Source organism: Halictus rubicundus, chromosome 7 (genome assembly GCF_050948215.1).
Source record: "Halictus rubicundus isolate RS-2024b chromosome 7, iyHalRubi1_principal, whole genome shotgun sequence".
Lineage (NCBI taxonomy): Eukaryota > Metazoa > Arthropoda > Insecta > Hymenoptera > Halictidae > Halictus > Halictus rubicundus.
The window spans coordinates 13,310,781-13,328,770 of NC_135155.1; the positions used below are offsets into that span (position 1 = coordinate 13,310,781).

A 17,990-nucleotide genomic window follows, 5' to 3' on the forward strand; every position below is an offset into this window, starting at 1 on the left:
GCGACGCGCAGTGGTGCATCGAAACGCAGGTAAAAATTCGCCATTTCCTTACGATCTTCAGGAAAATTGGTTTTGTTATGCTTTCCAGGTTATTGAACTTCGACCTCTCAGTAGTCTGGTAGACTGCGGGTTCTAGGATTTTATGAGAGAAATGGACGAGTGAGAAACGAATCTGTAATATTAGAAGAATTTGAGAACATTACGAAAATAAATTAACCCTTAGCACTCGAGTGGTGACTCTGAAGCACCACTAGAAATTGTGGCATTATTTCAAGGAAATTACAAAAAATATTATGAAATATTTGTTACATTACAAAATTTGTATTCGATAGATTACTAAGCATTTAAATATTATATGTGGAAATCGAATCAGTTTCGTATAAAATGAAAATATTCTAAGGCGGAAGGAAAATTTAGTTTTAGAATGAAAATAGCGCCGAGTGCAAAGGGTTAAGAGTAGTGGTGTCAACAATATTTGACTATTGAATTTTTATAAGACTGGTATCTCCACAACTCGAATACGAAATATGCGTTTTTCTTGTCGTATTTTTGGAGATTTCCAATTTTTTTCAACATGCTCGTATAATCCTAAAAATCTGAAGAAAATGCAGATGAATGATCATAATAAGACACAACTAACACAATAATATAAACGTGGTCAACCGAATACTTCACTATGAAATCGGCAATTTTATGCTTCATGTACGTAATAAATTGTCTATGGTAGCATATATATGTATAATGCTGTATAAAATTGTATTTTGGGCTGGTTTTCGAGAGAATGCATCGCTGTGCGACGTAACGGAGTACTTTGGAGGCTCCGAGCGACAGGAAGGAGAGCCAGTCGAACGGAAAACGGATATGCGTTTCGGTACACCCTTGGGAAAGGGTTTTTAAACCTTAAAGCGAGGCGAATTTATAGAAGAAATATTTGGGCAACTATTAATCTTGGCAGGAACGGAGCTGGGCAAAATTTATAAGAAAAACAAAGACGAGTAGTTAGAGTTATTAGAGCTGCAGCTGCAGCATTTATTGTCCATGTGACGATAAAATATTTTATATACGTTTATATTGTTTATATTTCTGTATTTTATAACGTCACAACCGAAGGAGATCGCCTTTAGGTCCATTCTGTACCATTCAAGGCCATCTTGTATAATTTTATATTATCATACTGCATAATACACTGTTGCCATCAATCTGATAATGTTGACTGCGAATTTTATGCATTTATAAAATGAGTAGCTGAAACATAAAACGTGAAGAAGATAAAAGGAATTTAAGAGTTTTAATATATTGTCATTGACTTATTAAAATTATTAGAAGAGGAAACAAATTTTTATTTCTATTCATCGTTGAAACTGACGCGACTGAACAATGTCAGATAACTATCCGAGATTCTAGTAATAATATTTGCTGCAAACGTAGTAGTTCGCGCCCTGTAATAGTTCAACCTCAAATAGTTACTTTCGACCCCAGTCTCGATTGTCCATAGATAGTTCTAATGTGTTCTACAACTTTGTCTAATAACTCGTTTAAAATTCAAGCGGGAACACGCCCTAAATTCATAATTGATGTGCATAGGCTTCGAAATAAACCCTTCCCGCTGGAAATGTCGCGGACGCTAATAATAGATTTTCAGGGACTCAGACACAGCGATTCTATTTGAGACTGAAGACGGCTCTTTTCGCGGATAAAACGGTCGAGCATGATCGCTATACCGTGAAAATAATGTCTGGATAAGAACCCTAGATGGAGTTGAACACCTGAATCTTGAAAATGGAAGATTCCGTAAAAAGTATAATTTTTTTTACAACACTGTAATAAAATGGCGGCGTCCGTACCTTCCGAGGATCATATTCGTCGTTGCATACTTTTTCATTTTCATGCAGGATTTAATGCAACGGTAACAACAAAGAAAATTTGCGATGTTTATGGAGATGTATTGAATACGCAATACGCGATAAACCAAGCGCGTCCTTTCTCCATGGCAACGGCGCTTAGTGGGAGGGGACAATGGACGCTACGGTGGGGACAGTTTTGCCTGAATTGAGGCGTACGTGCCTACTCCTGAAGCAGAGTACCATTTACCATTCGTGATTCCATTCGGTCGAGTAAACCGCATCGATACCAAGAGGAAAGTAGGAAACTGGGTCTATTAGACGACTCTTGCATCTTTTTTCTTTCCGAGCATAATACACGTGCCCCACTTCGTCGCAAATAAATCACCGACGCGTCGCTTATTCCCTATTATTCGCTGATATCTCACGATCGGGATTGCCGTGCGAAAAAGATCACGGAGATCGCAGAGATCTCTCGTGTGAACGATGCGATCGTTTCGAGTACGCCTCTTCTGCGTTTATACTCCACGTAGAAAATGCGAAAACACGGTTCAAGTCTTGAAGCAGAATTTTATATCAAAGAAACTGCCCGAGGGAATTTCACGAAATTTTTGAGCTCATCTTCAAATTAGTGCTTAATAATTTACCAGAAAGTTTCGGAACGATAACTCAAACATTTTTCGAAAACTGTGCATTTCATCGCGTTACTGAAGGATCGTTTCCTGATGAACGATTATCAATATTTGAACTGCTATAACTTCATGCAAAAAAAAATCGTCTGGCAGTCAATCTCGATTCATTTTCAAGCTTTAAATCCCTTGAATTGAATTTTTCGAAAACCCTTTCACACTGAAGAACAGAGTAAAAAGCTGAAGTAGGTTCTGTAAATTCAAAGGACGCTGCAGGACGAATGCTGAAAAATTACAGCAGAAAAAAATTGTGACTCTGCAGGATTCGGGCAATTCTTTTCGCAATTTTCGGCTAAAATAACTTTATAGACGCGTCCACGGAATGCGTGAATTAGGGAAGAGTAAGCTCGGCGCCTATTGTGGTTTTGGGAGGAAACAGTTCGCAACGTTTTAGCCGCAACGTTCGCTGATCGATTCGCAGCTGATTTCGCGTTGCACAATTCGGCGCGGTTCGATTTTGTTTGACTGTCGGCTAACAAGGTTGTTCTCGCTGGCGAAGGTAGCCAGGCAAACTACCGCAATTTCTGTCCCAGGGAAATTGTCGAAGCACCGGTAATGCGAGTTCAACGAGATCCTAAGTTAATTTTCGGCTCGCCGAGAGATAGAGGGGGGAGGGGAGGTCGAAGATACGCTTCGCGGGGTAAAAACGCGAACTAAAATCATGGCACTTCCATTTATGCTTTAATTACCGTGAGCTAAACGATTATAGCTTCCTCTCTTCAGCCTAGAACCATTCTTTCAGTTGAACGGAAAACTTTACTATTGTGGGTAATTTCCTTATTATAATATTTCCAAGCAACTAGGTACAATGGTTCCATTGTTTTCGTGTACTGATAAACGATCAACGGTACTAACGTACTCACAGTATACATAAAATATAAAAACGCTGATTCTACATCAGTTTCTCGTGGGAAAAACGGTTTTCATCTTTTTTTTTTTACTAATGTTTATAACTATACACAGATACTGTAAAAATGTGAACGATGCCGCTCTTAAACTTTCATGCGAAATCTGCATTTTCCGATTTTTTCCCAAGGTTTCTGATTTTCTATACTCAGAATTTTCAACATAAAAAATCGAATTAATTGCAGTGTATGTGCCTGGGTATTTGAAATCTGTCGTATTTTTTCAGAATTTTTGCATATGGCTAATTAGGGAAAATAACTTTTACATAAAGCTTCAGCATAGTTAATGAAAGTTTCTTTAACTTTAAGAAATTACTCAGAGCCCAGCAATTGCAAATAAACAACGAGAATCTCTTGATTATTTCAATTCTCAGCGAACTAAAAATGGCAATTCGTCCAAATATCCTCCGTTCGAATAATAAGCTTTTAGACTGCATTTTTAACGATATCGATAATTGGTCGAGTGAATACGCTCAGAACCGTAGATTGTTTTAACATTGTCGTAGTCTCGGAACAAGAATTAATTCACCGAGACGAAAAGCGTCGCGTTTCCTAATGCCTCGAAAAGAGGAGACTCGGTCTTAATTGCAAATGTTGTTGTTCCGCGCGGTTAACAAAGCGGCCCCATTCGACATTGTACCGCGTGAAAGAAAAGTTTGTTCTCGTTCGGCTGACCCCGGGTGGCTTTTCATCGAAATAAATTAACGAGCGCGTGCATAGCGCGTAGAGTGCACGGTGCATACCTGTGCGCCCTCATTCATCCGTTCCCCCGTGTTGAATATGAAATTTCGACCAATTCCCTTTTACGTATACCGTGTACAACAATGCCATCGGCCAAGAAAAGGGGTCCCCTTTTACTCGAGGTGTTCACCTGTGTCCCCGGAGCCTCGTCAGGTGCATTCCGCGTGACTCACCTAACTGCATTTAACACTCGGAAGGACCTTTGATCTCCTCGGTGCGTTTCTTACCTGGAACAGAACCGATATTCCAAATTGTAAACGAGCAAATTACAGTTATTGTACAATTAAAACTACAATTACAGAAAATGCTTGTGTAATCGGTCGAAGAAGTCCATTTTTTATAATTGCTCCCCTTGATTTTTCTTTTTTTTTTTATATCGTGAAAGGGTTAAGATTCTCGTTAAGTTATGCAGAAATGTTCTGACATCGAATTTAGACTCCTTCGATAGGTCCATGAATTTATTTATAAATTTTAATTATTTGTTCATGGAACTGTTACATCGTATTCGTGACGTTTTTCTGATTAAAACGAGTCCAAACACGATACAGTTTGGAGCAGATTTACTTACTTAATCCACGATTTGGTAGAACCTCGATTATGCGAACCGATGACATCTGAATTCTCAATTGAAATGCTCAGTGTAAATATGATCCAAATCGTACCGTGTTTGGACTCATTTTAACCGGAAAAATTCCACAAATACGATGGTGGAAGCTTCATAATAAAATAATGAATAATGGAAATGTTATGTTAAAGGTTTTCTTTATTAATTTCGCGATAGCTGGCCGAATATTTACAAGAGTAAACAAGAGTGTAATTGCGTCTTAGGGGAATTGTATTTTCTACTATATTTAGATTATTGTTCACCGTAACAAGTTCCACTATGTTTCGTACAGTATTGCATCGAACGGAACTAAGCCGAATAGATTCAAAAATTTTCCTCTCCAGAAGGATCCTCGGGACCCGCGATTGCGCTTAGCTTCAATTCCAGTTTTCTGCTAGCTGTCGTCGGATACACAATACGCAATCCGGGTCCCCGCGGTTTCAATTTGCAGTCCCGGTGTCTTGATATTGTTGCGGTCGCGGGAACAAATTGGCAATGCCCGTACAATCTAATTTCGCTTCCGGTCCACGCGAACTTTGATCGCGACCACGGAGTCGGGAAGACGAGCATAAACTTGCAAACTACCTGGCCGATTCGAAAATAGAGAAGAGAGGTTTCCAAGAACGGAGCTTATCATCGTACACCTCCCAACCATGAATCTCTACAGACACAAAATAAAAATTCTCTGCATCAACTGAAACAAAACGGTGTTACATAAAAGTATGATTTCTTCCTCCAGTAATTTGAATAGGTTTGCGAATAATGTACCAGTGAAATTAAATTCATTTCACGTGTCTTCTGTTTCGTGTTCCTATTCATTAGCCGGGAAAGAAAAGAGTGAAAGAGGAAGGGGGAAGCAGCAGTGGATCTAAGCATGGGCTTTTTGGAATGCAGCCTAAGGGCCCGTGGTAAAAACAAATAAAAACAATTTAAATTAAAAACTTAAGAAGAAATAAATTATGCAACAATTTTTTGATTCTTCAGCTAATTTGGGTTAATTGGAAAGGCCCCCGGACAATGCTAGCCCAGGGCATCAAAACCAAAGGTCTGTCGCTGGGAGGAGGAGAGGGAGAGAATCGAAATGCTTCTACCCAAAAGCATCAGAGAAAGAGTGAAGAAGAGAGAGAGAGAGAGAGATCAAAGCGACACATCGAACGAGCTCCGTCACGGGAGCGTTTCCGGGTACAGTGGTACCACGTTGGCCCCATTGAAAAATCCTGACATGCAATAAGAAACGATCCCTGTGTCCCGAGCATCCGGCGCGCTCGCGTTTTATCTCGTGGGGCCGCGCGCGCGATAAAAGGAAAACGGATCGTCGGATAGAGCTGAGGAACGAGGACGAGAACCACGGGGAGGAAGTAGAGAGGAAGTGGATCGTGCACAGAGAACTGGAGAACTGGAGGACGAGCCTGGAAAACCGCTTTTTCCGTCGACGCTTTCAGAGTGACCGCACACCATCCCCGAGCAATTATCGAGCCCACTGCTGACGCCGACCCCCTTTGCCGCCTTATAGGGCTACCTTTGGCTGAAAAAACTATCGATTTTTCGGAAAATTGTCGATTCTACAACGGTGATCCTCTCGGAATGGTCTCCCGAGGTCACGTTTGTAAATTCGTGAAATTGTTCAATTTATTAACCCTTAGCGCTCGAATGGTGCCTGTGAGGCGAAATATTTTTTCCATTATTAAATTTGTTTGTACTTAATAAATTACTAAAGATTTCGTAAGTTGCAGCATTTACGTATGTATAACATGAAAGAAATATATGGAAGGGCAATATTCTAGGTCGGAAGAAATGTTTCGTTTTAGAGTTAAAATGGCTTCGAGTGCAAAGGGTTAATAGGAAGGAATTAGTGTCCTGTGTGCCTGGATTACGGGGTGGTATGAACGTATAACAAAAATGAGAAGTTGTGGGAACAGTAGAAAGACTAAAAATATTTAAGATTATTTATGTAGACTGGCTGTGTATCATAAGTGGTTCCCGTTTGCGGCACAATGTGTTCCACGAACGAACGATCGGCGAGAGATCGAAGATGGCAGATCGAGGCGACTGTATACCGTATTTGCAGCACGTTCCCCGGTCTGCAGATCCTCCGATCTTCCGATATCCGAGGCGTTCCCATTGCTTCCCCAAGAATCAATCCGTATGAAAGCAGCTTACCACGCTCGATGAAATTCGCGAGTCGCGCTCCGGAAACGCGGTAGACATTCCGCCGAATGAGGCGTTCTCACAATTTTCTTCCGAATTCCTATAAAATGCGATTATCTCCGAAATTTAAAACCGACCATTAAGACAATCCCACTAAAAGGCTGTCCCAACAATTGCAGGTCACAGAGTGGTCCAGTCCATATTACTACATCAGTCTGCTGTTTCTACAAATATAGGAAAACTTTATTGACCAAAGTTCTTCAGCAGGAAGAGGACTACAATATGGCGATGACGGTTTTCTTGTTGGTGAAAGAGTTTCGGAGATTTCAAGGTCACCTTCGTTTCACGTAACATTGCGACACATGCGCGACAGAGCCGTGGCAGAAGCGTGGGGGCATAGCGTCGGTAGAAGGGGAAGAGTGAGTGGGAGACAAGCAGAGTTGCCAGCGTAGAGTCTTTACGCCCCCCCCCCCCCCTCCACCATAGAATTCCCCTTCCGGGACTCTCTGCGCGAGAGATAGGGGAACGTCACGCGTAGAGGGGAATACAAGCCCGCCTGGAAACTCTGGAGACAAGTTTCGATCTGGCGACACTGATCTGGATACGATAGCCAATTTCGACCAGTAATACTAATCACCCTACACCGTAAAACGTTCCTGAAGTTTCATGGAGCCCGCGTTTGCCGCGTTGTCCATCGTTGACCGAGTTTCCTCGCCGACGGTGTCTCCGCAAACAGTTTCAGAGGTCCAGGGGATATCTTCGGCGATTCTTCCGGATAACTGATAACAGGTCGTCGCATCCTGCCGGGGTACACCGGTGCAATTTCTCACGCAGGATATCCCGGGCGTTTGCTCGCGCATCGCGCGTATAAATCTTACTTTTCGGTGATTCCGCCGTTTCCATCGCGGAAGGAAAAGTTACGCGAATCTCGTCCGGGGGAATTTCGAATGGCGGTCTCGGGCTGGGAAACTTTTCCAGGAAAGGATCCTTGCGAGGAATGCAGGACGAAAGGATGCCTCGACCTCTCTGCTTCCCCCTCCCCCTCTTCTCCCTTCTTTTTCTACTTTTGTCCGGAATTCGAAGTATTTCCCCCGACGCTTTTCCGCCCTTTCTTTTACCGTCGACTGAACTGCGAGGAATCTTCCAGTGGCATAATAACATTGGACAACTAATTTAATATATGCAGTACTATCGAACAACTGATTTCAACTGCTCACTTCTTCGTCGAGTCTTTCCGAACAGTTCACTCTTTGCGCTCGAAGCAACATCGAACGAGTGATTCTTCAATTTTACGCTAAAAATTGTCACACTATTATTTAAAGTGATTTGTACGTGTTCGTAAAAATATAAGTGTTGCAATTGTGATAAACTTCGTATGCATAAAAGGAAGTAAATCATGAACAATGCAAATATTCCAATGAAATATTTTGGTTTTCGAGTTACAATAGCTTCGAGGGTAAAGGGTTAATGTGGTATAGTAATTTTTGGTTGTGCTTTGGAATGGTGTCCCTTGCGCACGAATTAAGCTGCTGAAATAAAATGGCTGAGCAGAGTGCGTGGTTAGGAATTCCGCAGACACGACAACGAACCTAATTCCTCGCAAAAAGCGGGCAATTGTTTCGCCAAGCAGACGGCGCGCCGCCGTAATCTGTCATTTCGCGATTCAATTAATAAAACGTCAAGGCCAGCCGCGGCGACGGCGTCTGCGACAACGTCTGCAAGGGTGTCTGCGACTTTTTATCGCGGCGAGCGCCCAGGAGACGTCGTCATTTACCGGTGAAAAAATTGCACGCCCGAGGGCATCGAACCGCTTCGAACATTTTTCGTTTCTATCGGCGCTTCTAAAGGGAATGAATTGTCCCCTGGATCCCAATATCTCTTCAAAAGGAGAACTTCCCACGGAATCCCCCGAAGTTTCTTCGCCGGAAGTTCCTCCACTCATCTGCGTAACCCGCCCACCAACCCCAAACTTGCTGTCTGCTCGACCGAGGAACGCTAGCTATTTATGGTTGGCCAATCATTGTTTCCCCGAAAATCGAACCGATCCACCAACGACTTTCATCTGTTTCATATATTCACAACGAACCATAAAATAATTCGGCTTTCAAACGGAATTAAATTGCGCTACGATTTTATTAGCTCATTTTCTGAAGTACTAGAAAAACTTGATAAAATTTGTTTAAACTTGCCAGAAGCTAAAACTAAAAATTGCAGAATACAGGAGATACATAGACATTCATTTCCTTTCCTCTGAAATTATTCCACTGAATAATTTGAGTGAGTTGGGAATAATACACAGTATTTTTAAATTGTTGGGATACTTTCACTGTTTCCGTGGCTTTGTCACAAATGCATGAAGTCGGTATTTATGACAGTTCCTCGGCGATTACGCGAAGAATACGATAATTCCACGCGAGACAAGCGATTGCAAATGTATGAATTATGAAATGTCCGCGGGGGAAGCGGAAAGCGTTTAGCCTAAGTGATTCACGAGTATAGGAAAGCACATGGTGTTTCTGTTTTTGAGCAAGCGCGTCGAATTTTATGCGACCGCAAACATAGCCGATTGGCGAACGCCGTTGGTCCAAGGGCGTTTATGACCCACGAAAGGTCGTAAAGCGGAATCCTCGGACATCCGGTCGCCACGTGTGGCATTCGAGAAAGTCAACGGGCCTGGAGGATTGTCAACGCGAGGCAGAATTGTTCGAGGACCTGGCTAAATACCCGTGGCGACGCACGTGGAGGTTAAATTCATGTTTACGACACGTCAATTGCTGTTCCGTTGAGCGCTGTGCCCTAAAACTGCACGTGTTCGCGAAAAAAATGCGGCTGTAAATTATGTTCTAATAGCCTGACCCTCTAATATTAACTGACTGTCTCTTGGTGTCGGTAGTTCTTGTCTGCTGTTGCTGGAAATCCATTTTTGCAATGTTAGTGTCAATGTTCTTAGGAAAATATTGTTCTCAATGTATGTCTGCACGTTTTATTGTTTCCCTTCGATGGAAAATTACTATTTTATATGTACATTCTAGAATTATAAACATGCAATTATGATTCTTGATATTTAATGATGCACAGTGTTAGCGCTCTTTTATTTCAGAATTTGCAACTGTTTAGCTCGTATTAATCATTTATAGATTATATTACATACAATCCAGAATTTATTTCTGTAAGAAATTTAACCCCCCGTCTAGAACCTTATTTCGATCGTCGTTTATGTTCACAATGAGTTATTTTACTGTTCTGGATTTTTAAAGAATCTAAAAAAATTCTGGGTTACAAAATCAGTTCATTGCATTAATGGAAAAAAATAAATATACCAAAGAAAGAAATTCTTACGGTCAAAGATGAGGGTTAAGAATCTTTATTTGAGAAAATTTAAGACAGAACAGGAGAGAAAAATCAACGAATGAATACAAACCTGCAGAAGGAATTAAAAAGAGAAAATTTCAAAGTAGACTTTAATGGCCGGACAATTATTTAGCAAAATTTGTTGCGAATCCAACACATTGAATTTATAAGAATGATTGTATTTCACAATGTACGAATGTTAACCACAAGCTTAATTAATCGAATTGGGGGCAAATTTTCGTCATTTACGGGGTGGCACATTTAAAACTATCACGAACCGGGTAAATAAGATGTTAATGGCGGAACTCGAGGTCGAGTTTGCGAGCGTCTTCGGTAATCCTCGTGAAGTTCCGCCAAGTAGATGCGTACACTCGTAGAGTGGGAGAGAGGTCTCATGGAAAACCGACTGCGGTTCCCGAGATTCCGTGGTTCGCCGCGTGGAAAATGTCCTCCGCGAGATTTTCGTTCCCGCAGTTGTCCAAGAATAAAATGAAGAACAAGATCCAAGAGTGAAATCAAAACAGACAATCCACATTAAGAGCCAAGGGTAGACGCCGCCATTTTATTACAGGGTTGTAAAAAAATGTATGCTTTTTAGAATATTTTGAACACAGGCTGCTTTACCGAAAAATGTAAAAGAATACGTGTTTCCTCTTCAACGATCGGTACAGAACTAAAGGCAAAACAAATTCTTTGCAAATGATTGATTACATATGGGTATCCCTAATGTTACCAAATATCTGCATAATCGCAGCAGCTCATGACCCGCGCGCGTTAGATTGAACCTTCCCCTTTCGAATGAGCCCTTTCCCATATTCTCATATAAGAACGAAAAGTTGAGGCACGTAAAACCATTTTTCGTCGGTAACGTAGACACTCTACCTTATCGCGAATTACGAAGACTTATCCCGCCAAGATTGACAGTCATGAATAAAATCAAGAATAACATCGAAATGAATAATCAAGAACAACATCAGGACACACATCGGGAAGATAAAAGTGAAGATGAAGAAGTGGGAAAGATGTTTATGGAAAATCATATCGCGGATAAGTAAGTGTATTTATGGCCGGGGGTGTACGCCGAATAACTTTCCGAACCCTTGGTTATCTGGCGCGGCAGTGACGCGAGAAAAAAGAGGAGAGGAGAGAGGAGGCGAAGCCGTAATGTGGAGAAAGTGCAGTCCGCACGCGAATGCAAGCGAGTGCAAGCGAATGCACCGCACCGGGAGCCGGGGGAAAGTATTACTCGCGACTCACGCGCCGCAAAGTAGGTATTCGTCTCTCGTCCTGTCGACCGACAATGGGGCTTTTAGCGCGACAGCCGAGATCGAATCTCTATGCAAATTTTCCCAGGGTATTTTATATTAGCCTGTTACGCTTCTCTATGTTGAACGTACATACGATTTTCTGGTGGCAATTTTATAGAGCTCTTTGACGGAGAAATGGTGGTTGCGTTTATGCATCTGGGTCTACCGCATACAATTTTCCAGAGATTTATCTTTCTTTTCAATTTGCAGACGCTGCTCTCTTTTTATTCCTACGAACGAAATATCAAAATTCAACAGTAATGGTAATAAAACTAATTTTGTATGTTTTGTGAAACGCAAACTGTTTTGGATTACATCGGAAATCACAAAATGTCTCCAAAAGACAGAATATCATTGACAAAATCATTTTGACAAAATTTCTATAAATTCACGAATAATTGAAAATGTTTACGAGTTACTATTTTCTTGAGAAATTTTTAGTTTTTTTTTAGAATCAAACTTCCCACCAATTGGAGCTATTACGGAAAAACAGTTCGTCTTAAATGTCCACGAATCTTCGCTATAGTGGCCAGAAACGCAAACATGATAATTTGCCAGGGGAGTGTGATTTTTAACCAAGCTGGTGACAGAGTAAACATTTGACGGGAAAGTCAAGCACTCGGAGCTCCAAGTGGAACCCTGTTGGGACAGACTGCGAGTACCTGTTCCCAGACGCGTCTCGTTAATAAGGGCCAGCCGTTGCTCCCTTCTCTTCCCTTGCCCGTCCTTGTTTTAAGCCTCTTATATAGTACACCTGTGTGATAGCGGCTTAACGATCCCACCGAGTCGAACTTCCTTCATCCTCGCGACGCAGCACGTGTATGTTTACCGCTGCCCTTCAGCCCTGCACTTTCGGACAGACCCTAACGCCCCAGCGAATTCCTTCAAGTTGTCAGGTTAACCCTTGGACGGCAGTGATTTTCTAAGACTTCGAACACGACGACGAACAAGTCGACTTTCTTATGTGTTACATCCAAAAGAAGCAAAGATATTAAACCATTCTTTTGTTAATATTTTTGTATCGTGGAAGACAGAAAAATTCTCATTAGATTTTTACGAACTATAGATTTACTATACAGGGTCACTTAACTGTACCACCTGAATTTACTGGCAACCTACTCGTCGCATGACAAAAAGTTTCAAACGAAAGTTCCTTTATATCGAATAAGACACGCAACGTGATCATTAATTTTTTGATGTCTTGATACTTTATCAAGATTTGAAGGTGACCTTGAGTTTCCGCATCATGATGCGTGGTATTTGAATATGTGTTCCGAGAGAGTATCGAATTCTGGGTAAAAAAGTGTTAAGGTACATATGGTGAAAAAGTAATAATTGCCGAGATATTAACTGGTGAATGTTGATTGGAGTTTCAGTGCGTCAAATTCAATGATAGCTTGTTTGTTTTTAATTATTTCTTTTTGAAACTTTCACTGACGCGTTCGTGACGCTTTTCTGATTAAAATGGTACCCAACATGATACGGTTTGGATCGTATATACTTTGTTAATCCACGATTATCCTCGAGCTAGTAATAGGACGCCGAGTGTTCGGATAATGGAGGTTCCACTGAGTCGTGGATTAAACGAGTAAACGCGATGCAAATTGTATCGTGTTTGGGCTCGTTTTAATCAGAAAAACGTCACAAATAAATGATTTCGCATAAAAGTTCGCAGTGATCAATCATAGCCACTAATAACAGTAGTATTTTTTAATGTCCAAGATTTAATAGGATCGTAATATACTTAAGAATATGTATTATACTTCCCAAAGAAACATTGATCTTCCTTTGTAGAAGATCTCCAACTCGACTCGACAGCCGGGAACTAAAAACTTGGATTAAGCTTCATCCCAGCTAGGTCACAAATGACCCAGGCTGCGTCATTCGAGAGTTAACCAAGTTTTTTACTGGCAACGTAGAACGGTAAAGGACGACGTCTAGTTACTCCCCGACGTGTACCCTGTACTCTCCCACTCTCTTTCTCTCTCCTGCTTCCATGACCGTCCGTAATAAAGATGAAAGCGATAGCAGACGGTGTTCTGGGTTTTACTTAATAATAGAGTGCAACTTAGGTGCACTCGAGTAAATGAGAATCCCTTGTTCCCCGGTAAGAGCGTTTGTTAATTCGTGAATCTCGTCGGAGGCGGCGCGGCGCACCATTCTCCAATGAATTCTTATTGTTGCTAACGAACCCCGTCGAACGCGAATCGATTCGCGGAAACACGTTAGCATACGCCGTGTTACGGTTCTTGAAAGATTTCCAGCAAAAACCTTCAAATTTGCATTTTAAATTCGGTTCACCTCGATTTTATCTGCCGCTTCAATAATGGTACAGTAATAATTGTGTAATTTGTTTTGTCCAGTGACAGTTTTAGCAATAAATTTGTCATATTTTTCCGATTAAAACGAGCCCCAACATGACATAGTTCAGAGTATATTCGATTGTTTAATCAGTGCAATCTCCATTATCCGAACCTGGGTTCTATCTAAGGTCATCATCAAGGTTTAATATGATTACTCGCAATATGATGTATTGTACCTAAAATCTAATATTTTAGTTAGATAATTGTCATCATCTCTTAGTTCGGATAAGCGAGGTTATACTACATCGTGGATTAAACGAACAATCGTGATCCAAACGGCGTCATGTTTGGACTCGTTTTAACCGGAAAAACGTTACAAACGTGATGAGCTTGTTGAGACCACATTATCACTAACTTTTCTGCAGATGAAAAATCGTAAAATTGTTTGAAAAATTTCTGGAATATGTAGCGACTTCTATTTGATTCAAAATAAACATTTTCTTAATGATCTTCTCTTGAAGAAATTTCTAAAACAACTGTTGTTTTTAGCCTCTAACAATAACAATAGCGCAGGTTCGAGCTAGGACAATCCCAGGACGGAACGAAATAGAAGGACGGTTCCAGGGGAAGGTGCTCGAATTTTTTTCGACTGGAACCCTTCCTCCAGGAAACGTTGCGAAGGCTCATGGGAACTGGAGGAAAAGAGCGTGAAAGTTTCCGACACAGAAGAGTTCTCCTCGGCCCGAGATCGGATTGCAGTTTCCCCGTGGACGTGCGACGACGATAGCCGAGGATCCGAGAGAACTGTCTCCCCACGTGGCGCGCATATGCTCGAAACGTGGATTTCCATGAGAACCGTCCGCGATGGACAGAAAAGTTTCCGCGCGCGCGCCACGTGACGCCCCAGGGACATCGTGAGAATTGCTAACGGGGGTTGCAGGGGGGTGGATGCATCGCGAATAAAAGGACGCTCTCGGTAACTACCTTCCGGGCCATTGTCTTTCGAACAGGCAGACTTCCCGAAAGAAACCGGTGTCCGGCGTCCTGCTGAGACCAACTTCCGTGGAACAGGGTCCAGATGACGAAAGCGAGGACGAGTCCTTCACGTTCTTCAAAAAATAGGATAAGCGCATCCGCAGGATTGTCAATGTACCTACTTCTGATCGCGTCTGCGATTTCTGCTCAGCGTATTTCTTATTTATGCTTTGCACATTTTTCCTATTTTTCTTTTTTTTTTTTTTGTATTTTTTATTTAACCCCTTAACTTGTACGCTCGAGTTAATTCGAGCGCGCTAAACAGGCCAAACTGTGCACACTCGAGATAATTCGAGCGGCGTTGTATTTTATGCTGCTATAATTTCCCACACCCAACACAAAGCAAAGAAAAAAAATCGTTTTATTGATATTTTTTTCATTTACATGGGATTGTAAGCTGTAACACTTATTTATTCAAGAATAAAATATAGCCTTTTTCCATGGAACAAAAGCGCAGTGTATCAAAATTCTCCACCAAAAATTGATTTTTTTTTGGCCGGTTTAAAAAAAAAACTGTGCGTTAAAGGGTTAATGTGGTTGAACGTGCAATACTCTTAGACGACCCTGTCTGGAGACCTTCTGCCCTCTGCGTTTTTTGCGATTTCTAAGGAAAATTACGCATGGCGGATCCTCGCCTAGAAAACTGCTAATTGGCCAGCGTTGGTGACAATCGCTGCCCAATCCACAATGGTTCTCTTTCGGGCCCGCGAGGTGCATGCCGTGGCCAGCTGTGGGCCTTCGGGCCTCCGTCGGCAAGGCCCTTTCACAGCCGGGGTTTATTATACTAACGTTTGCTATTGAGACCGGAGACGAAAGATTCCAAAGAACGAGACACGCATTGCTAACTGTACGCACTGAAAACGGCCTTCGTAAAAATAGCTTCATTGCTGCTCGCCTCATAAACTAATCCGACCATTTGCACGCCAACTGTTTTATTATACGTGCCGATGGCCGCTACATCATTAATTAGTCGTAGAAAAAATTCTTTTAAATTAGTGCAGTGTTTTCGAGAGAAATTATTCGACAAATTTATTCCTTTGGATATATATTTTTTTGAAAATGGCTAAACATATGGATATTTTGATTCTTTTTATTTTTGCAAAGTAATGTGAAATAGTCGCTTTTAGTGTACAGTCAAACCTGTTTTTGTGCGGTCCTTTTCTATGCGATTTGTTTTTTGTGCGATTTGTTTTGTGCGATTTTCTTTTATGCGGTATATGAATGCCAACGGTGTTGGCATTATAACACCCTTGTAATGTTCTCATCACAAGAAGATGCGCGTCTTGGACTGCGACGAGTAGTATTGAATTGTGTGCATTTTGAAAATTTCTCGATGTTTAAAATGAGAAATTAAATTTTTTAAAAATGTTTCCATGTGTAATTTAATTATTTATTTTGTTCGGAAAGCACTTTCTCGCTATTTCGTAAATCTTTGACACATTTTCTAAGTGAGACTTTTTTGTGCGGTCCCTCTCCACCACGTGAAAAAGATTTTCTTTAATATGTTGCAAAAAATTATTTGTTATAGAGTTCGGTACTAGAGTTCGGACTCCAACGAACAGTTCAAAGTCAGACAGCGGTCGCGGCAAACGTCGCGTGCGAGTCGCGTCGGGCGCAACGGCAGTTAATAAAGTCGGAACCGATAGAATTCCCGCGTCTGTTTCCTGTCCCCGGATTTCAAGTTTCCACCGCAACTCGACTCGCTAACATCGAGCAGACCGCCGCGATAAGTTCGCAACTCGGGCTGAAAGTTTGCGGCCGCTCGCCGATTCTGTGCTAATGGCCGGGATAACGAGCTCCGTCGAACTCGCCGATTCGCTTGCGAACGGTCCGCGATCGCCAATCAGCGAGGAAACTCACCTCGCGAAACGCGATCCAAAAACTGTTCGCACAATACATTTCCCAGAGTTAATCTCATACAACTCCACAATTTTGAAATTTTATGTGATAAAAAACATATGAAAATAAAGCTAAAATTTTGCTTAGTGTTCCGTAAAGAATCTTTTTTTTTAACAGTGTCCTTATACGTGGAAGAAAATTGTTTAATTTACCGGGTTGCATACGGACTCGGTCTTTGGCCGATAAGGTAGAGTGCCTACGTTACCGACAAAAAATGGTCTTACGGTGCCTCAAGTTTTCGTCGTTTGAAAAGAATATTTTCTCGCTGGTAAAGGGCTCATTCGAAAGAGGAAGGTTCAATCTAGTGCGCGCTGGTCATGAGCTGCCGAGATTATGCAGATATTTGGTAACGTAAGCTTTATAAGTAGGCCAAAAATTGACGATGCGCGTGCAGTGGAATCCAAGCATTTTTCTGCCATTGGATGGGTTTTCTGGATGAAATCGAGAGCAGCGAGCACTAGAAAATATCTCCAGCTACAAATTGAGCTATATTTTGTCTTGATTCCCTGCGAAATAAAGCCAAAAGCTTGAAGCACGTTTATGGCGTCAGAATTCATAATATCGAGAATACAGAGCAAAAATATGACAAGTTTAGTTACAGACTCAAGACCCGTCGGATCTAGACCAAGACGGATCTTAAGTCTTTGTCTGAAGGCTGTGAATGGAAATTATTAATTAAAAATTCGATCGAACGAACGTTACGGACTAATAGAACACGGTACGAAGAAGCGAGGTTGCCGACGAGAAAGGGATCGGTAATGACGATGACGGGGTCGTTGGGAGAGAGTGTGTCGATCGCGTTGACAGACCAATTCCTCTGGGAAAAATTCGGCGGCCGCGGGGAAGGAAATTTAATTAAGAAACCCGGTCGAGGAGAATTCGTCGGCGTCGCAACCGGTCCGACGGTACGGAAGCTTTTGCCGAACGTTCTCTTCCCTGTAAACACGAACGGAATGAACCGAGGAAATTGTAAGGGGGTTTCAATGGGGGCCAACGAAGGGGGAGGGAGCTGGTCTTCTTGGATAAGATCCCGGAGTCGCCGCACGCGCCGCTCGTTTCTTCCGAGTCGGTAAACTTCGGCGGTGATTTTGTATTTACGGGGCAACTTGCATACGCTGTCGCGAACAGCGGATGCATGGTGCCCATGGACCCGTCACCGGAACACCT

At 41.9% G+C, this 17,990-nt stretch overlaps 1 protein-coding gene across 8 annotated transcripts in view; it reads right to left on the minus strand.

Moving 5' to 3' along the window:
- The window catches only part of LOC143355641 (endochitinase), a 260,630-nt gene that overhangs the window by 198,228 nt on the left and 44,412 nt on the right, over positions 1 to 17,990 (minus strand). The window lies entirely within an intron of this gene.